General features: G+C 46.6%; 1 protein-coding gene across 1 annotated transcript in view; it reads left to right on the top strand.

Moving 5' to 3' along the window:
- TOR (target of rapamycin) overlaps positions 1-21,993 on the top strand; it is a 184,186-nt gene that overhangs the window by 150,066 nt on the left and 12,127 nt on the right. The window lies entirely within an intron of this gene.

The raw sequence follows: 21,993 nt of genomic DNA, 5'->3' as shown, positions 1-21,993 counted from the left end.
CAGCATACACGGATGTACTGGGAGGAAAGTAACATATGGCAATGTATAGGAATCGACCTGTGTCAGTTCTCAGTCTCACCCACATATATCTAGCATGATCATCTCTTCGTACAATATGCAGTAATGGTTGTAGTTCCTCTCTGAATAGCACTACTACTCCTCCTGAACCTCTACTCCCATGCTCAGATCTCGCATTTGTCCTGTGAGCTGTCTCTCATCTGTATCCCATCACATGTGGCATTACCTGTCCAGGGGCTTGATGAGTCTCTGAGAAGAATACATTATCCTTGTCTTTGAAACTGTCCTCAAATGCACCCACGTCCAACCTCATAGACCCATTACAATTCCAGGTAGCCATCTTCAATGTGGTCCCATAGGTCTCACACCCCGTCATGCAGTGCGTCGCTCTAAAATCACCACCGGTCCATCTCCGTAAAAGGCTATCTTTCCCTTCTCCCTTGCCGCTGTAATCTCTGGCATTACCTCTCTCATATGTGCGAGCTGTGAGAGAGTCAGGTCATCCCCGAGGAAAATACCTGTCTTTTTGAGAGTAGGCCTCTTCCTCAAGAATTCCTTCTTCTCTGCCAACGAGGGGAAGCGTAGTATGAGAGGTCTCCCCTTTGAAGACTCTCCCGTGCCGTCACCTTTCTTACCTACCCTCCATGCCTTTCTGTGCAAAGGCTTCTCCATCCCCATCATGGATGTAAGGCTTGTGACCTCTTTCTCCACATTGTTTATGTCCTTGAGACCGGTCACTCTTACGTGTAGTGCTCGCATCCGCCTTCTTTGTTCCTCTTCGAGGGTCATGTTGATAAGCGTCGGTGTACAAGGGTTTTCTTGACCTTTCCCTTTCTTGGCGACCTCAATCCATTATTTGGCCTCGTTCGCCCATGAAGATGTCTTTGCCACACTCAGTTTCTGTTCCTCCGTGATCATCCTAACTTGTTCCTTGATTTCATCTATTACCGAGGGCTGAAATTCGCCTTCCTCTAGTCCACTGCTTACTCTATCCACAAGCTCCTGTTTAAGGGCAGAGACTTCTTTTTTGAGTGTCCGTATCTCAGTGTTTGGGTTCTCTTGTTTGAGGGCTGAGACTTCTTCTTCGAGTGTCTGTATTTCTGCGTTAAGGCTTTCTTTCTCCTTCTTCCATTGTGCGCCTTCATTGAAGACTATCTGAAGGAGGTTGGCCTTCTCCTTCTATCTCTGTTTTCCACTCCTTCATTTCCCTCTCCATGTGCGCCATCAAAGGACTGTCAGGAAACTCCTATGGTTTTTGAGATTGGCGAGAGCTCAGGGCCACGTCAGTCTGTACCTCCTGTCAACGTGAATGTCTCTCCAGTAGTAGTAGTACAGGGCTTTATGACTGGGCAACTTGAGGATGATGCGTTCAAGACTCAGTTAGTTGCCGCGGTGAATGTCTTTTAGCAGCTGGTGCAGAATCCGAGGTTTATGGAATTCTTGCAAGCGCCACCAGTGCAACAACAAAATAGGCAACCTACGCCGCGTACGGAGCTTGTTGATGCTCAAGCCCAGATACTTCATGTGGCGCAGGAGGAAAGGGAACACTCGCATGTTGCGGAGTTGGGGGCTCCAAAGCAGGGTCCTCCCGTGCTTGAACAGGTGGCTAGAACGCCTATTCCACAGGTTATGCTAGTTCAGCCCGCCACCTTTCAGAGCCAGCATGCCGTCTTGAATGGACAGGGAGCTGGATACCAGGCTATGCACTTAGTTATTCCACCACCCACGCTACATCCTGGGTATTTCGGGGGTTGATCATGTTCCAAAGTATGGCTGGTTATGCACCTGGAAGTCAGCCGTACATGCCAGGAACAGTGTTCGGGGGTATGCAAGGCATCATGCCAAACCCCATGTATGGTAGTATCGGCATGCAGTAAGGTTTTCACTGCAACCAGGGCCAGTTTGGGGTGCCACAGGGTCATTTTGGCATGGCTGGTTTTTGTGGACAGCAGCCAGATATCGCACCTCTGACGCAAAATGTGAATGGCCAACACGTGCCGATCATCCCTACTACAGTGCCCATGTTGCAGACCATTCCATATGACAACTTGGGGGCACTAGAGAAGCTGAAGGCTTACAAAGAAGGTGGTGCAGCGGTAAAGTTCAGTACCTTCAGTGGTTTCGAGGATAAGACAAAGGCCCTCACTTTCCTCCAGCAGTTTGATACAGCTTATCTGGGAGGGAATTTTACAGAGGCCTCGAAAGTCAGGAAAGCTGCCACTTTCTTAAAGGACAATGCGCTTACATGGTGGATGACATTGTTAATGCAAGGACAGGCACCTGCCACTTGGGTTTACTTCAAGCAAATGTTTGCATCTGCTTGGCTGTCAAATGAATTTGAAGCCGACGTCATGACAGATTGGCACCAGCTTACTTCAGCTTCGTGCAAGAGCTTGCTGGAGTACAATAGGAGGTTTTGTAAAGCGTTACTCTCAGTGACCTCCTACTGATTTGTGCCACTGACATAGCAGATAGAAAAGTACTGTTGTGGGCTGCCTAAAGCGCTTCGCAATTATTGTACAAAGAACAGTGGCTACCCTTACTCAGCTCATGGAAGTTGCGAACACTGGTCTTACCTTGTTGAAAGGAGAGGACAATGGATTTCCGAGCAGTGACATAGGAGGGCAGCAAAAGAAAAATTCAGCGAAGAATCCCTTTGTGAAAACGGCTCCTGATGCGTCACAGGGGTTAGAAAAGGCCACTAAAGACAAGGATTCAGCCGGGACTTCTGGAGCGCAGGCAAAGAAAGAGAAAAGGAAGCCTTTTGTGCGCAAGTCACTCGAGGAAAAGAAGGTCCTAATGGCTGAGAACAAATGCTTTATATGCGAGTAGCCTGGTCACTTTTCTATCAATTTGTCCACAAACGAAAAGGCCAGCTGACTCACAGGATAAAGAAGACCAGAAAGGCAAGAAGCCAAAACCCACGGCAGGTTTAGTGCCAGACATGGTGGGTGACAGGCCTAGCACAGATGCCAGTGAGTTATGCAGGGCATGGGGTAAAGTTAGGGATCAGACGGCACTCATCTTCTTTGATCCAGGTGCCAAAGCCAACTTTATCTCACCAGAGTTAGCTATGAAGCTGGGCATCAAACCTGAAGAGATGGGGTACACAGCAGAGGCAGGGTTGGCATGTCCTTGCCACTCAGAGTGTGTTTCTCCCATCATTGGAAAACTGCGTCTGCATATTCAGTCGTATGTGGACACTGAAGAGTTTTACATCATGCCGCTGGAAGGTTGTGACACCTTGTTGGGATCCCGTGGGTTAACCAGCCCTGCTCGTTGCTGAGTGTGCATTAACCAGCCCCTCAGGCGACCTGTCTGAGTGTGTATTAACGAGCAGCCCACACTGTGGGACGGGCCTGCTATCCCCGCACTTGCAACTAGTAAAGCTGGGTTGCAAAGCTGAGGGCGTTGCCCTAAGGTTTGGAGCCCCGAAACCTGCTCTAGTGTGATGGCGTGTCTGCTCACGGCTCCCACACACACACACACACACGCACACACACACACACACACACACAGAGAGAGAGAGAGAGAGAGAGAGAGAGAGAGAGAGAGAGAGAGAAACCTGCTCGCTGTCCGCCAGAGACCTTCAATTTTGAATTTTGCGCTAGAGAGAGAGAGAGCCAAACCTGCGCGTTACTGCTCAGCCTCGCGCTAGAGAGAGAGAGAGAGGGCCTGCTCGCTGTCTGCTGAGTGTGGCGTGAGCCCTCTGTGGCGCGAGCCCTCTTCCTGCCTACCAGCGTGTTTCTGAACCTGCGCGAGCCTTCTGCCTGCACGTGCTTAGCCTCGCGCTAGAGAGAGAGAGAGAGAGAGAGAGAGAGAGAGAGAGAGAGAGGCCTTACAGTTTTCAGTTTTGCCTATGTGCCTAGTTGTATATGGTTTTGTCAGATGTCGCCTTCGGGTGCTTTGTACTCAGTATTGTACTTGCCCTCAGGATCAGCACCATGTGGACGTTCTGAGGAATTTTCCAAGTGATAATCTCGGTCACTTTTCCTGAGAGAGAGAGAGAGAGAGAGAGAGAGAGAGAGAGAGAGAGAGAGAGAGAGAGAGAGAGAGAGAGAGAGAGAGAGAGAGAGAGAGAGAGAGAGAGAGAGAAAAATGAAATGAAATGTTATATTAATGTTTGCAAAAGGCCAAAGTGACCTATGAGACCAAAAAGTCACAATGTGGTGGATCTGATACAAAGTCAGAGTAACAAAATGACAAAACAAATATACTATGGAATCCTAGACTGCTAGGTGTGAACGGGGCAGAGCAGCTAGCTGGGGTAGGTAAATCACAAGAGATCCAGCATCGGTCGTTGGCGGATCTCATCAATCTCCTCCATGGTCAATAGTCTGACCGGGCGTCATGCATGTCGGGCCAAAGTGATCCGAAGCCTCTGATGCAGCCTTCGTCGATACTGTGTAGTCCTCTGCAGTCGTGGGCGCTGGGTCTCCCCAGCTCGGTCGCTCGGTCGATCAGTGTGCCTCTGGTGTGAGGCGACGGGCTCTGCTGTGGTAGTGGCTCCTCCGGGTGTCCAGTGTCTGCTGTAAAGAAGTCTGTGATGTGTCTCTGAGACTGGCTAGCCTCTCCTCTCATCAAGCTCTCTCTGTGTCGGCGCAGCTCGAGTAGAAACAAACCCAGGCATCTCTGATCCTCGTACTGCATGACTCTGGAGAGTGGTCCAAAGCCCTCTGTGAACAAGCAGTGGAAGAGAGAGAGAGAGAGAGAGAGAGAGAGAGAGAGAGAGAGAGAGAGACTTGCCCACTGCATTACTCAGTCTAGTATTTTCTTCCGTGATTAGACCGCTATTATTCATCGTCAGTTGAGAGTACGCGAGTCTGATCTCCACATTCCACTTGGTTCCACACAGTGCTTGCTTGAGGAGTGGCCTCAGGATGCTTATCTGGCTGCTAGACAGACAGAACTCACAGAGGAAATTCGTCGCGTACAGGAGGCTAGGTCTGAGTTCACTCATCATGCTTCAGTATCTCATTGGATAGCTAAAGCTGATCGAATGAATACGGACTTCTTCGCTGCGCATAGAGAGCGCCTTCCTGGCACCACCCTTCGAACTTTGTGCGATGCTCAAGGAACACTACATATGCATCCTGATGTTATTCTTGATATGTCTGCAGATTATTTTGAGGCATTGTTCACTGCTGATGTATGCACTACTGAGGTTTTACTTGCTCGTGAGCAGATCTGACATCACACTCGACGCCGTTGCACACACACTATGGCAGAGATCTTGTTGGCTCCATTCACACTTGCAGAGCTTCATGCTGCTATCTAGAGTCTAGATCCATCTTCATGTCCAGGAGAGGATGGCCTCACTAGAGCTTTCTTTTTGACTTATTGGGATGTATTGCATATACCTCTACTTCGCGGTTGTCAGGACATCTTTGCATCAGGATATATGCATCTGGATCTTTGTTCAGGTCTCATATCTCTTATTCCGAAAGGGGGTGACACCACTCAGCTCCGTCAGTGGAGACCTATTACTCTACTCCCTTCGGTCTATAAGATTTTAGCATTACTGATCAGCCATCGCTTGCGACCGTTCTTACCAGATATTATTCATACTTCTCAGACAGGCTTTGTCATGGATCGATGCATACTAGATAATATCTTCATTTTTTATGAGGCAGTCGAGTGGGCCAGATCATCTTCTGAACCTCTCGCTTTTTTCATCCTTGACTTCAAGAAAGCATATGATCGTGTTGAGTGGGACTTTCTCGAAGGATCATTAGCCAGGATGGGTTTCCCTTCGAGATGGATCTCAGGCATTTCCACTCTCTTCAGGACTGCCAGCAGTGCTATTACTATTGGTGGTCGTGTCAGTCGCAGTTTTGAGCTTTCTCGATCTGTCAGTCAAGGTTGTCCTTTAGCAGTATATCTGTATTTGTTTGTAGGAGAGACTATGTCCGACTTTCTTCGTGCTCAGAGTCATGCATTTTCTGGCTTGACCATGCCAGTACCTTCAACTCCGGACCTTATCGATCAGGAGTTTGCTGATGACACTATGCTGATGTTGCCGCTATTTGCTACCATCTCTTGATGCCATGCGGGAGGCCCTAGAGGTTTTTTGCATTGCCAGTGGCGCACGCATTAACTGGCATAAATCCTATGGGTTACTGGTTGGCAGTGATGACATACCTACTTGGGGGGTAACTGATGGTTTCACATGGCTGCAGCCAGGTCAGACATGCAGATATCTAGGCTTTCAAGTTGGTTTTGACGTTTCCTCACTGCAGCAGTTTGCACCCGTACTACAGTCTATTCACAGGAAGCTATGTCATTGGTCTTCACGTCATCTGTCGTTGGCTGGCCGTGCATTGGTCGCCAACCAGGTCATTCTGGCTACAGTATGGTATACGGCCTCTTGTTGGATGCTACATTCTGGTGTGATAGCCCAGCTCCGCAGACTCTGGCAAAATCACGATCTGTGGCAAATTGATCTACCATATCCTCGAAGCTTCGATGATGTAACGTGGGAATAGCCAGAAATTAAGGGCTTTCGAGACAATACATTGGCTTCTAAGTTCTTTTGTCCGTGCACATGGACTATCTGGAAGTGGAACTACGCCAATTGCATCGCATCTACTTTTCCAAAAATTGCTTCTGTGACAAGTCAGCTATGAGTAGATAATGTCGCCACTGCGTAAGAGCATGGATAACTGCCAAGAGATCTTTCTCATAAATCTGTGCCACCAACTTAGGACGTGAAAACATCCTACTTTCGTAAGCAATGACATAGCCTTCTTGCATCAAAACTGCTCCTTGATTGTAACCACAAGCGACACAATAAACTTCGAATTGCTTTTGCAAGTGTGGCAAGGCCAACATTGGTCTCATAGTCAACTTTTCTTTGAGAGTCTGAAAAGTAGTAATCTTTCTCGGTCCCCAAGAGAAAGGAACCCCTTCTCGAGTGAGTAAATGCAAAGGAGAAGCTATCTTTGCAAATTTTTGAATGAACCGCGGATAATACGAGCACAAGCCCAGAAAGCTTCGGACTTCATGAACATTCTTTAAGTCAGGCCAATCACGAATAGTCTCAATTTTGGCCGGGTTTATCTTTACTCCTTCTGCTAAGACGATGTGCCCCAAGAAATGTATCTCAGGCAAGAAAAATTCTCTCTTTTTCGCGTTTATGACCAATTTATGCTTCCTCAATGCCTGAAAGATCTGCAGCAGATTGTGCCTGTGTTCTGCTTCATTCTTGGAGAAAATGATGATGTCGTCAAAGAAAGTGCCCACAAATGATCGATACTCTGAGCTCTCTGAAAATCCTATCCATCATTCGATTGAATGTTGGGGGAGCATTTGTAAGACAAAAAAGGCATAACCAAATATTCGTACAAACCTAAAGTTGTCCGGAAAGCTGTATTGTAGACGTTCTCGGAGCAATTCGGATCTGATGATATCCATTCGATTGAATGTTGGGGGAGCATTTGTAAGACAAAAAAGGCATAACCAAATATTCGTACAAACCTAAAGTTGTCCGGAAAGCTGTATTGTAGACGTTCTCGGAGCAATTCGGATCTGATGATATCCATTCTTCAGATCACTTCTGCTAAAACAAGAGGACCCCTGTGGTCTGTGGAGTATATCATCGATCCTTGGAATAGGGAAATTGTTCTTGATGGTGATTTTGTTGAGAGCTCTATAGTCAATGCACATCCTCCAAGATCCATCTTTCTTTAGTACTAGCAACATCGGAGAAAAGAAAGGTGAAGTGCTCGGTTGGATGAGACTCTTTTCAAGAAGTTCTTTTACCTCTTCATTTTAGGCTTCGCTAACTCGTAAGGTGGCCGGTTCGGAGGTGTACTACTGGGAATCAAATGAATCGTGTGATCCTCAAGACGAGGAGGAGGTAACTCGCGTGGTAGGCCTTCAGAGAAATAATCAGCTTGTACGTGTAGAAATTTTTGTCGTTCCTTTTGCAATTCAGACATATTTAATCGTTGTTCATCATTCAGTTCTTTCAAGAAGATCGAATAAACAAAAAGACTGGATTTCATTAAATTAGAAATGACCAAAGCTGATACAAGTGGGACAGACTCGCCCTTCAGCTTTACATCAAGTACCATTTTTCTGCCCTTCTCATTCTCCTAAGTCGATTTCCTGGCCCTATAATCGACCACGGCACTCCTACGAGGACGTCAAACCCTTCCAAAGGCATGATATAAAAGTCCTCGTGCCCTAAATACCCCTGACAATGCAAACGAAGTTTGCCAATGACAGGTGTAATGGCAACATCTCCTTCGGGTAACGCTAGCCGCCTGTGGCACCATTCAGTCGAGCGTAATTCCAAGTCGAGCCGCCAATTCAGGTGAAATGAAGTTGGCCTTGGCTCCTCCGTGAAAGAAGCGAAAGAAGATGAGGACTTCTTGATCTCGTACTTTTCCCCATGCGCGACAAAGTTCTGTGCTTTCATCCATTCGATATGGGTCAGTCCCCACACAATCTGGAACCAGTCCTGCTTTCATCTTTCCTTTTCTTCCACGTTCTTCGGTTGCTCTGGAACTCTCTGGTGTATCTTCTGACTGTCCTTTGTGTGCCTTTTTGGGGCAGCGTGCGGATGTATGCCCTTGTTGTCCACAGTCAAAGCACTTCCCCTCTTTGAGGTACTCGGATTTCTGTTCCTCTGTTAGTTGGGGACGTGCCTCCTCCTTTTTCTGAAACTTCCCTCTTCTTCTCTTATCATTGGTTGAATTTTGTCCGGTCCTTAGAGTTCGAACTCTCAGAAGAGGATGAATCCTCCTCGTAACTGTCAAAATTTTGGAGATCTTCGATGGGATCTACTTTTCTTAGCCTTCTTCTTGCTCTTTCCATGTCTGTGGTTCTTTCGTCGTTTCTTGCCCTTTCTGTCCTCATCACTGGAATCAGAAGAGGAAGTGCTGTCGGAACTATCAAAAGAAGATGAGAACAAACTAGTCACACCCTCGAAACGTACATGTTTCTCTTGCTTTTGTGCATTTGCAAAAGAAGATTGACGACCCAAGTAACCAGGGTAGTTTGCTCTCTTGCTGCGTCTCCTCGAATGCTTCATGGTCCCCAGAAGTTGGTTGACTCGTCTTTCGACAACGTTGTCGAGTTCATCTTCAGTGAACATCCGTGGTTTCTTCAGAGCTAACTTCAAGGATGAATTAATGGTCGTATGCCATCGGGAATGCATCTCATCAATCGGTTGACGGGTCAAAAATTTCACACACTGGGGATTCTTTGAAAACTAGAGCATCTGCTTCACGCAAGCATCAACCTGCTGTTGACGTTGCATCTCCATTTGTTTGTACTCCATAGGCCGAAAGGGCCCGTACTCTTTGTCTGTTGTTCCATTAGACGGTTTCGTGCTTTGACCTGATCCAAAAATGTCGGGTGGGTTTATCTGATTCTTGCGGGATTCGTCACCTAAATCCATGTGTGTCGTAGTAAAAAGGGATCGGATTTTCTCGATGCAAGGAAAAATCGATTGAGCTCTGATACCAGTGTAACAAACATGGACACCTCAAGTCGAGAATCTAGCACGACACACGAGACAATCCCTAAAAATACTTCACAAATTTAATCACAATTCACTTGAGTCGACACCGCCCGGCGTAGTTTCGTGCCTAGAGATATTGGCCCCAAAGTGTGGCGCCCCCTTCGGTATTTATTTTTATATTAATGCTTGAGCAAGTTACAGAGTACGAGGGTCCTCTCTGCTCAACTGCTCGTCAACAAGATTGAGACAGAGGGCCCTCTCAAATCCTATTTAAAGGCCCCATGGGCTCTCAAAAGCAGTACATGAAAAGCTTCAAGTCCCAAAAGTTGCCTGTGCAATTCTTGGGATTTCGTTCAGCTACCACGTCATCAGTCAGCGCGAAACGCGGAGCGTCCGTATAGCTGCCACGTCGGCGAGTTGAACTCTCTCTATCTCGCTCTCTTTTATGACTCTAGTGTCCCTAGGGCCCCATCCGACGAGACTTATAACTTTAAACCTCGTCAGGTAGACATGCCACGTCATCATTTTGTGACAAACGTTGACATGGCAGGGTGTACGGATTTCCACATTTTGTGTTGGCTGATTGTCTGGCAGTTTTGCATGGGCTTTTGAGTGTAGATGCTTTTGGGTAAAAGTGCTTTTGACTCTGATGCTTTTTGGGGCTTTGCTTTTGGGCAACCCTTGTATTATCTATAAGAGCCCTTGCAGCCTCACTCTGCAGAGTATCTGGATGCAGAGTTTGAGAGTAGAGGACCCTCGCAAGTTGTACTTTGCAGCAAGCAGTAATAGAAAAATAGCGGAAGGGGCTTGGAGCGAAAAGTTGACTTTCGAGGTGGCAAGCAGATTCAAGAAGCGTGTTCGTTTTGAGAATGACCTAGATTTTTCTTGGTCTTCGGAGAGTTCCAACTGTTCGTCGTCCTCTAGTTCTAGTGAGGATGAGAAAAGACGGAAGAAGCGGAGAAAAAGCAAGAAAAGCAGATTTCTAAAAAAGTCTAGGAGGCATGGGCGGCCATCTAGCAATTCAGAGAAGGATAGCTTGTCCTCTTCTGACAGTAGATGAGCAAGAAGACCGAGGAGCTCAAGGAAGGGGGTCAGGCCGTCAGGTTTGACACGTTTTCAAGCTATCAGGACACCTATCGAGCCCTTCAATTTATACAACAATTTGATGTCACTGGACGGGCACCACATGCCAATGGAAAAGAACAGGCAGAACAACTTTAAGCACTTCAAATAACCACTGAATTGAAAGAGATGCATGACACACGAGACGGGGAGTGGCGGAGTTCTACTCCAAGAGAGCACTGGCCCCAAACCTTGGTGCCCCTTTTAATATTTATTTATATTGCTTGAACTCAGTACAATGGTGGTACTCGCGCTCTGCACCTTCACTCCGAAAAGTGCCAGAGAATGAGCCCTTGGTTCATATGTAAAGGCCCTTGGCCATGAAAAGCAGCTACATGAAAAGCTTCAAGTTCTTAAAGCATCTGGTCCAAAAGCTGCGAACGCATTTCACGAAAATCCATACACGTGCCACGTCAGCAACGCAAATCGCGGAAGTCCGTACAGTCTGCCATGTGGCACTGCAACGCAAATGTAGGTGTACGGGTGTACGCACAGCTACCATGTATCACGGGGATAGGCACCATGTGCCAACGGAAAAGAACAGACTGGTGATTGGGTACTCTTACAGTTTGAAAAGGCAAGGCTAAAGAAGATGAGGGGCAAGGAAAGGTTATTTTGTCACGGGAACCGGCGCCATGTGCCAACGCAAGAAGAACAGACTGAACAACTTTAAGCACTTCAAATAACAAGGGAACTGAAAGAGATGCATGACACATGAGAGGGGGAGTGGCAAAGTTCCACCTCGAGAGAGCACTGGCCCCAAACCCTGGCACCCCTTTCGGTATTTGTTTATATTGCTTGAAATGATTACAACGCCGATACTCCATCCTCGGCACCTTCACCTAGAAGCGTGCCAAAGAATGAGCCCATGGTACATATTTAAAGGCCCTTGGCCATGAAAAGTAGTTACATGAAAAGCTTCAAGTTCTAAAGGCACTTGGTCCCAAAAACTAGTGGGAAAAGCTGCCAGTGTGAATTACAAAATTCCGTTCACCTGCCATGTCGGCAAACAACAACGTAAAGGGCAGAAGTGCCACATCAGGCCGATACTCCGTCCTCCGCACCTTCACCTAGAAACGTGCCAGAGAATGAGCCCATGGTACATATTTAAAGGCCCGTGGCCATGAAAAGCTTCAAGTTCTAAAAGCACTTGGTCCCAAAAACTAGCGGGAAAAGCTACCAGTGTGAATTACGAAATTCCGTACTCCTGCCATGTCGGCAAACAGCAACGCAAAGCGTGGAAGTGCCACGTCAGCATGTCAGCGGAAATTGCGGGTTGTCCGTACAATGCCACCTTTTTACGCGCGTGTGTGTGTGTCCTGGCTTTACTTCTAGTGACTTGGGCCCCCATCGGACAAGGTCCCATAAGTTGGTGGGAACTCCTCTGTAAAAATAGGCCGCTCGACAAGACTTTGCAAGTTGGTAAAACTTCTTCAGCTGCTTCTGTTGCTTCTATTGCTACTAGGGTTTCGGGATTTGTAGGTTGGCTTCGTTCTTTAGTGGCTTGACACGTCAGCAGTTGTGACACCACATCATCATGCTCCACGCAAATGTGTGTGTGTGTGTCCTGCTTTACTTAATCTCTTTAGGTCACTTAGGCTCCATCAGACGGGGTTCCCGTAATTTGGTGGGGCCTCTTCTTTAAAAATAGGCCACTTGGCAAGACTTTAAGTTGGTAAGACTTCTTCTGCTTCTTCTTCTTCTGTTGCTGGCTGCTGCTTCTTCTGGCCAGGATCTACAGGTAGTGGCTTGACACATCAGCAATTTGTGACATTTGACCTCGCCTTCTCAGGAGGTTGGTTCTCGAAACGCTCCAAGGTGTGAGGACTAGCATCTTATTTGCAAGGTAACGCACAAACATGGTGGTCTACTTTGTTGTTACGCAAAAAGGCACCTATGACGTGGGTAAAATTCAAGAGAATTTTCACGTCAACTTGGATAACAGACGTATATGAAGAAGATGTCATCACGGCTTGGCATCATTTGAGGATGACTAAGAAACACACATTGGAGGTTTTGGGATACTTATTTGCTAGTGTCCTTGTTTCGGAATATTACTTTGACGGACCAGATTGAGGGGTTTTGTTGTGGTTTGCCAAAAGAGATTCAACAGTATTGTCTGGAACAAAAGTCTGATTCTATTTAGAGACTTATGGAACATGCGAAGCAAGGATTTGGAATGCATGCCGGCTCATTGACTTATCCCACGACCAAGACAATATCTACCTTAACAAAGCAAGAGTCTTCCAGTGCAAAGAATAAGTTAGGGGAACCGGATGAGAGCTCATCACAAGATTCCGAAACAATAAGGGAATCAGATGGTAGCGCATCCGACGGTTTTGACGAACTAAGGGAACCAGATGCAAATTCTTCACAGGTTTCCGAAGAAGAAAGGGCATTAGATGATAGTGCATCTCGGGGTTCCGACGATTGAGACTGACGTGCTAGTAGATAGGGGAGGCAGTGAGGCTACTCACAGGTTTGAAGGCACAAGGAAAGAAAGTAAAGGGAACTTGCTGGTAGATCAGAGAATTCCAAAGATCCAGATTGAGGTGCAAAGGTAGATCAGAGAATTCCAGAGATCCAGATCGAGGATACAAAATGAAAAGTGCATGCCACAAGAGCTCAAAAAGAACAAGCCTCAAGGATAACAAAAAGTACAAAGGACTAGGTAGACTCTAAAGGAGTAGACTCTAGACTCTAGAGTGATCAATGATCATCAAACTCCAGAAGTGCTCGCCTGCTGAATCTCCATATCGTCGTCGTAGTCGAGGTCGTCAGCGACATATGAGGCCTCGCAAGGCTCGCATTGAGGCTCGAAGTCCTCCTCTAGCTCCTCCAAAAGTGTCTCGGCCATAGATGGATTCTCTTGTGCAATCTCCCACTGAGTAAAGGGATCTGCCTTGTGTGTGACGCTCTTGGCAAGCATGCGCAAGTTAGCGCTCACAAACACCAAATCATTGGCCCTGTGGACCCCAAGGCGATTCCTCTTCTTAGAGGCAATGTGGCTGTACACACTCCATAGTTGCCCCAAGCAACTAGTGGTACATGCTTGGCTAAGGACACGAACAGCCAAGCGCTGCAAAAATGTGGGCCATCTCCTCCATAGTCCTCCCACCACAAAACCGAGCCAATCTTGTTGCTATCAACCTGTGCATCTACATATCCATAGGAGCCCTTCTTTTGCCTCTAGTTGAGTAGCTCATCTCTAATCTTGCGCCTAATGTCACTGCTAGGCTCAAGGCGCTCCAATGCAAGCCGCCATCCTTTGCTCACCTCCTTGTCGATCTCTTGACGCTTGCCCTGACACTCGGGGTCAAGCACATAAGCTGTCGCATGAAGTGGAGAGTAGTACCCATTCCACCTCGACTCACACAAGCCGCAAATCTCCGCATAATGAATAGGCTCAGGCATAAGCTTCTCAAGTGTCTCTATCATCCGATCCATGGCTTCGTAGACTTTGCCGATGCATGGCTACAAGCCATCCACAACTCGAAGTAGGTGTAGAATAGGCTTGACCATGGCGTCAAGAGTCTTCACGTCCTCCACCAAGCGGCGTCGTCGGCCCATTCTCGGCATTTCAATCCTGGTGCTGATATAGACTCCGGCATGGCTTGGAACTCATCACTGAAAGAGGCCCCTTAAGGCTCCGCTACATGTAGACAAGCAGCCTAGCATAAGCCAATTGAATGCAAATCTTGTCTCTGAATATTTGAGCAAGGACAAGTGGCTCCTCTTTGAGAACTCATGGCGCACTTTTTGATGGTTGAGCACAAAGGAGACAATTTGAGAGGCGTCACTAATGGTGGGTGAAATCCATGACAAGCTCCCTATGTCCTTGAGGAGGTTGTTGAGGCAATGCGCCATGCAAAATGTGACATGGATGCTGGGATACATGCCCTCAATGATAGTCCCGGCTGCCCTATTTGACGCCTCTCCATTTGCAACCATACAAAGGACATTCTCCGGGTCGATTGTCTCTATGGTGCTTGTCCACTCTGCAGCAAGCATCTCTACAACCTTGCCACTGTCGGATATATCATGTGACTCCACAAAGTACATCTCCCCTCGAGAGTAGGCCACCACTCCGTGGATGGAGCTCTTGCGGGTGTCGCTCCATCCATCTACGAGGAGAGAGACGCCATTGGTCTCCCACAAATCCTTTGTTGCTTGCTCCACGACAAGCTTCTCTTTGTCAAGGAGGGTGGTGCGAAGCCTCTCTGATGAAGGTGGCACATAAGAGAGGCCATTTTCCCCTATTTTCGTAACCATGGTTCGAAAGTATGGAGACCTATCCACACAAAATAGAGCATGTTGTGTTAGTATGGAGAGTCGAGAGTCGAGACCCCATAATGAAATACAAAATGGGAGACTGCAATGTGCATATGCCACAAGTCACAAGGAAAACTCACCGCGAAGCATGGAAGGCGTGGAAGAAGAATCGGGCAACCGACCTATCCACCTCTTCCTTCAATTTAGGATTCCAATTTTCGTTGAGGGTGCTTTGGTGATGCGAAATGGAAACCTAGATGCATTTGTCTTGAACGCTTGAGAGGTGGAGTCAAGGTTGGATTGCCTTTGCTCTCGCAATGTCGCCGTGGTGGAGGGATCAACGGCAACAAAACGGCCCCTCTTGGCCGCTTCCGTGACCTCATACACCGCTAGCTTCTCAAGAAGCTCCAACCTCTTCTCCAGAGATACTCGAGGACAAAACTTCGCTCGTGATCGGGTTCATGAAGCAGATGGGCTCGCACTTTGTTTGCACCACCCGTTCTCTTGTGCGGGCATAGCTTGCATGTCCATGGTCTTGCACCGCCACCTTGACCACGCGCGGTAGAGTCGACTTCATCCCACCACGACCATGTTTGCATGGCGGGCCTGCTTCGAGAAGAGCCGGCTTGAGAAGTGGAGTTAGCTTGAGATGACATGATGGTGGAGAGAGAGTAGAGGAGAGCTTGAAAGTTGAGAGGGTAGAAGAGGGAGAGAGTGGGTAGAGAGACTCAAGGGTAGAGCTTGCCGAAGTAGACCGTAGACGGTAGAAAGGAGAGGCTTGAGCCTTGATTGAAGTTGAGAGACCCAAAGGGTGCTTTTATAGCTCCCCCCCCAAAAAACAGACGTTGGCTGTCTTTTTGTCTGTTTGAAACGGCCAAAAATTCAAAATTTAAAAATTTGGACCATTTCCTGCCACCGGCCATTCCGGTCCGTCCCTTGCCGCCCGTTTGTCCCCCTCCGTCCCGGTACGGCAGTCTGCGTTCCCGCCTGTCGGATTCTCAGCTAGCCGTTCCCAGCAATTCAGCTCCGTCCTCGACCCGGTTACGACCGTCCCCCGTCCCTAAGCCCTGTCCCCTGTAACTATGCTATCTAGCCCTCAATTGCAAAGTGGATGGAGGAGGAGAATTGAAGAGTGCCTAGATTGAATAAAGTCACTAATTTCTTTTTGAGATTTTAGTGTACTGACACACTGACAGTATTTTGTGGAATGACTTTATGAACAGATGTGCATTGAATTGGAATCCCCTCAATTGAATCGAAAACACGTGCTCTTTCATGTGTGTATTGTTAGAGACATGTAGAGAAAGATGAAATGTCTTCATCATTTTGTTTGATGAATGATTTGAACTTAGTGCATCTAGACATTTGTTAGAGATTGGCAAGATTTGGTTGTGATGGCTAAGTGAATTGAATTGAATGAGATAGTGCATCAAGATGTCTATCTGGATGAGATGACTAGACACTGTCGTGAGTGTATCAAGAGTTCCGGAAGGATGAGATGGGTGCATAATGATCTAGGTGCATGAAGAGCTCTGGATGGAATGAGTTGGCTAGATTGAATAATTGGAACACGGTGTTTAGTGTGAACTAAGTGTGTGATTTTGTGAACTACATGCTATGTGGATGTACTGTCTTGTGAGGATAGTCATGGGCATGGTTTTGCTTGATTGAAATGTGTAATGAAAGGATATGAATCTGATAGTAACAAGATTTAGTATATCAAGACATCTGTGAAAAGATCAGCGCGGCTTGGATGTGCTTGCTAAATGGTTGCAATGATCACGATTCGTATCTTAGACCCTCGACATCAATGTGATTGATCAACGACTGATGTCTTTGTCAAAGTGCTAAATTAGTGGAGTTTGGTGCATGAGTACATAAGAGTCAGTGTCTACTCAAGAAAGTTCCTGTCCTTTTGTTGTTTTTACAGGCGTAATCGAGGGCGATTACAATTTCTTCAATAGGGGGGAATGTCACAAAGTGATGATGTGGTATGCCTAACTTGAGGAATGGCCTAGTGGACAAGAGAAACTGAAGAACTGAACCTAGAGACCTTTTGAGCACCAGCTGAGGGGCCTAACCCAAAATTCTCAAAAGCTTGACCCTTGAAGCTGATTACCGTAAAAAGCGCGGACATGCTTACGTGGAAAATCGTACGGACGCTGATGTGGCAGGCTATATGGATTTTTGTGCTCTGCGCTGGCTGATGGGTTGGCAGTTTCGCGTGGGCTTTTGAGTGCAGATGCTTTTGGGTAAAAGTGCTTTTGACTCTGATGCCATTGAATCATTCATAATTCTTTTTGTTATCAGGTTCATTCTGGAGCTGTTATTGCTCCGAATTCATCATCATCTCATTCTCAATCCTGTTATCTGCACACAAATAGCAAGTTCTTCCAAAAAACATTAATTTCCTATAAAAATCAGATTTATCTTTGGAAATCCCTATTTCAAAGCTCTTCATTCACACACTTAGTTCATATTGAACACAGTGTTTCAATCATCCATCAAGAAGTCTTGATGCACCTAGATCCATGTGTAGCTGTCACAAGACAGGCACCACGTGCCAATAGAAAAGAACATACTAAACAGACTTTTAGCACTTCAATAACAACTGAACTGAGTGAGAGAGAGAGAGAGAGAGAGAGAGAGAGAGACGACACGAGACACGGAGTGGCGGAATTCCACCCCGGAGAGTATTGGCCCCAAACCTTGGTGGAGTCACAACAACAATTATTTTACAAGCATACAACCAAACGCTCCCCAGACATCCCGTCTGCGTTGTTCGGAGGTTCAAACAATAGCAAAACAACATTTCTCACTACACTCGGGAGTAAAATCACCAATCATTGAAACCGGTATTAAAGCCAGAGTCAAACATTTCAAATCGGCACCAAGACAAGTTCAAAACAGATACCATCCATTTCAAACAAATTTTCAAACAATACTTTCTAGCTATAAAGAAAAAAAAAAAACAAGTAGAGAGTTCATTCTAGGTTTTGTTCGGACAACCGAACTTTGAGGACGATTGGCTTGTCCTTTTGCATCACGGTGATGGTTCGGTTCCGAACATGGAGAGTCGCATCATTCTTGTCGTGCCAAGGCATGCCCAAGAGAACGTCGCAATTGCCCAACTTCATGATGTGGAAATCAGCTTTTCCATGATAATTTTGAATAGCCATTGAAAGAGCACCAATGAGCGGTACCACTTTCTGAGTTTGCCCTGTGGCTAGCTCAGCTTCAATTTCTCAACCCTCTGCATCATAATCAAAGTGCATCTTCTTTAAGAATTATGGATGAATGAAGTCCTTTGTAGCTCTGGGGTCAAAGAAAATAAGGGCTTTGAAGCCATTGACTTTGCCATATGCTCGACACAATTCATTTCTACTCTCAAGGCGTATGCCATAAATATCAAGAACTAGTCCAATAGCGGGTCTAGCTCTCTTAGCAGGACGTGGCGCTGGGGTTCTGTCGACCGTTGGTGCGGGCGTCGGCTCCTCTAGTCTATCAGTGCGTTTGGGACAATTAGAATGATTAAGCCCTGTTTGAAAGCATCCAAACCATCGTTCTTCTTATAGTAAGGTGTCTCGTTGTTGAGGCCTTTGTGGTTGACTTTCACGAGACTCTCGAGGATTTGTTCTTTGTTGGCGAGAGTTGTGGTTCATGGGGGGAGATTCTTCTGTGGTAAACTCTAGAGCTTTCCCTTCATCAGTTTGTAGCCGACCGCGGCATGGTCCATAAGTTCTTGCATGGCTTGGATAGACAATATTCTTGCAATGGTGATGGTAGTCCAATGGTGTATCGCTCGCATTGGGCCTCCAAGGGAACATATCTAAAGAAAGACACCGGAAGGTCCACGTCGAGAAACCTTTGGTTATATTCGTCCATGGTTTCGGTGGCAAGCATTTTCAAGTTGCCCCACTCTGCCAATATCCGGACTTCAAACATAGAAGTCATGTAACTACGTGTAAAAACTGTCTTCAAAGCTTGCCAAGTCCTTGGAGCATGCGGTTGTGTCGTGATTGAAGTCCACCATTGCATAGTATTATCTTTAAGAAATCCCGCTGCTCGAGAAGTCTTGGATTCTTCTTTATAGTTCCCCAAAGCATAGATGTTGTGGAATTGCTATAGGAACTGCAATGCTTTCTTGTGATCTTTCATCCCGGAAAAAGTGAAAAATTAGACTGTAGTCTATCGTGCCGCCATCTTTGAAATCTTTGGGTTGGTTAGGCGCATATCTTGGGTATGGGTAATTAGGATATCCATATGGGCTCCATCCATTGTAGCCTAGTGGCGGTGGTGGTGGAGGTGGGGGCAATGGCGGTTGCACTGGATTAGGGTCAAATGGCTGCACCATATTCTTGAAGACTCCCTCGATCGGAACAGACGGCTGAGAAGGTTGCCGGTTGGAAGCTCTTGTACTTTCTGGTGCCGGAGGAGGAGGTACCACTTGGGCCATCAGAGGGGATAACATGTAGTTCAAAAATTGTTGAAAACTTTGCAGAATCGGAAGATTCTGTTGACCATGCCGAGAAAGAATGTCGTGAAGCTCGTTGAGCAGAAACTGCAAATATTTTGTTGAATCCATGAATCCCAAGTGTTGGGTTCTTTATGGCTTATGCCTTGTAAGACAGCGATAAAATTCCAATAGCTCTGTCTGCTCTTTTGTAGGACCGGTATGATTTCAGAAAAGCACGTGCCTGATGCTCTGATACCACTATCACAAGACGGGCACCACTTGCCAATAGAAAGGAACAGACTGAACAGAGTTTTAGCACTTCAATAACAATTGAACTGAGAGAGAGAGAGAGAGAGAGAGAGAGAGAGAGAGAGAGAGAGAGAGAGAGAGAGAGAGAGAGAGAGAGAGAGAGAGAGAGAGAGAGACGACACGCGACACGGAGTGGCGGAATTCCACCCCATAGAGTATTTCCCCAAACCTTGGCACCCTTTTCGGTAATTCTTTATATTGCATCAACACAATACAAGCCGGTACTCGAGATTCTGCACCTTCTCGAGGAAGCATGCCAGAGAATGAGCCCTAACCTCATATTTAAAGGCCCTTGGCCTGAAAAGCAGTTAGAGTGAAAAGCCTTCAAATTCAAAAGCTTCTGGTCCCGAAAGCAATGCCAAAAGCTGCTAGCGTAATTTACGGAAATTAGTACAACTTGCCACGTCATCAGCGAGCGCAAAACGCGGAAATCCGTACAGCCTGCAACATCATCATGCCAACGTAATTTTCAAAAATCTATCGTACAGCTGCCACGTCATCAGCTTTGCGTGAGTATGTGTGTGTGAGTCCATCTTTATTTTAATCCCTTTATGTCATTGTGGCCCATCGGACGGGGCCCCCATAAGTTGGTAGGACTTCTTCTTCTTCTGCTACTTGTTCTTTTTAGGGTTTAGGCCCCTCGGCCGGCATGTGTAAGTTGGCTCCATTCCTTAGGCTTTGACACGTCAACAGTTTGTTACAGTAGCTATCTCATCCCGCAAGAACTCTTGATGCACTCACAATATTATCTACTCATCTCACTCATATGGGAATCTTGATGCACTAGAATCATCATCATTGATTCAAAGTTCATGATTTATCTCGAATCGTGATCAAGTTCCATTCCGGAGCTGTCGTCGCTCCCAATTCGTCATCATCTTATTCTCGATTTCACTTGCAAAACATGCAAAATTTTAAGCAAATGGTTCACCTCGTTGCAAAAGAGTCGAGGTCCAGTTTCATGTTTCCAAATGCTTTCATATGCATTTCCTCGCTCCTACTAGTTATCTTCACACAAAACAACAAGATATCAGTATACCTTTCAATTCTTTTCAAAACTTTGGCTGGAGCGAGTATCTCCTCGCCCTGTAATATCTCCTTTGAGAGGTGTTATCTCTGTGAGATTCTCCACGATAACCCATGTGTAATCTAGGATTCTTTATGGCTTGTGCCCTGTAAGACAGAGCGATGAAGACAAGAGTGCACCCGATGCGCGATGAAGTAAGGGTGGGAGTGGCTAATAACTCCGGCATCTGGACACGAAAATTCTTCAATAACAATTTCCAAAGTGCCCTATCTCCTCTTTGATAGGACCAATATGCTTTGAGAAAAGCATACGCCTGATGCTCTGATACCATTGTAACAGGCTTGGGTACCCCAAGTCGAGAATCTGGCACGACACACGAGAGAATCACTCAAAATACATGACAACTTTAAAATTGAAGTCGACACGGCCCGGCGTAGTGCCGTGCCCAGAGGTGTTGGCCTTAAAACGGACGCCCCTTTCGGTATTTCTTTATTATATTAATGCTTGAGCAAAGTACAACACCCGAGGGGTCCTCTGCTCTCAGACTTTGCGTCCAGATGCTCTGAAGGGTGAGTACCCTTAGGCTTATTTATTCTTACAAGGGATGCCCCAAAAGCAGAGCCCCAATAGTTTCTAAACTTAAAAGCAAAAAGTCCCAAAAGCAACTGGTTCCAAAATCCGTCAGAAAAGCAGTCAGCATAATTTACGAAAATCCGTGCAGGCTACCACATCAGCACCTCTCGACGCAAATTGTGAAAGGTCGTATTGTCTGCCATGTCATCTGTCGTACAGTTTCTGCCACGTCATGAACTGTGTGCGTGTCCGGGTAGTACTGCCACGTCAGCGTCCTCTTTCCGTAGGTAGTCATGCCACATCATCATTTTGTGACACAAAACACTTAAAATCAAGCAAGACCAACACACACTAAATCTCGTGCGTAAAACATGCTGACATGGCAGTTGATGACATGGTAGGCTGTACGGACTTCCGCGAATTGCGTTGCCTGTTGATGACATGGCAAATCGTTTGGAGAGTCCCACTAGCGCTATCTTTTGAGGAACAAATGCTTTTAAGCCTGTAGCTTTTCATGTAAACTGCTTTTCAGGACAAGGGCCTTCAAATATGTGACAAGGGCTCACTATCTGGCATGCTTCCGCGAGAAGGTTGACACATGACGCCACCGTTGTACTGAGTTCAAGCAATTTAAAGAAATACTGAAAGGGGCGCTAGGGTTTGTGGCCAATGCTCTCTTGGGGTGCCCACCTTCTCTCGTGTGTCGTGCACTCTCAATTCAATTGTTTTAAAGTGCTTAAAGTTGTT

Source organism: Adiantum capillus-veneris, chromosome 2 (assembly GCF_014529385.1).
Source record: "Adiantum capillus-veneris isolate H3 chromosome 2, ASM1452938v2, whole genome shotgun sequence".
Taxonomy (NCBI): domain Eukaryota; kingdom Viridiplantae; phylum Streptophyta; class Polypodiopsida; order Polypodiales; family Pteridaceae; genus Adiantum; species Adiantum capillus-veneris.
Note: the sequence above shows the minus strand (reverse complement) of the source record. Positions and strands in the feature narration are given on the sequence as shown.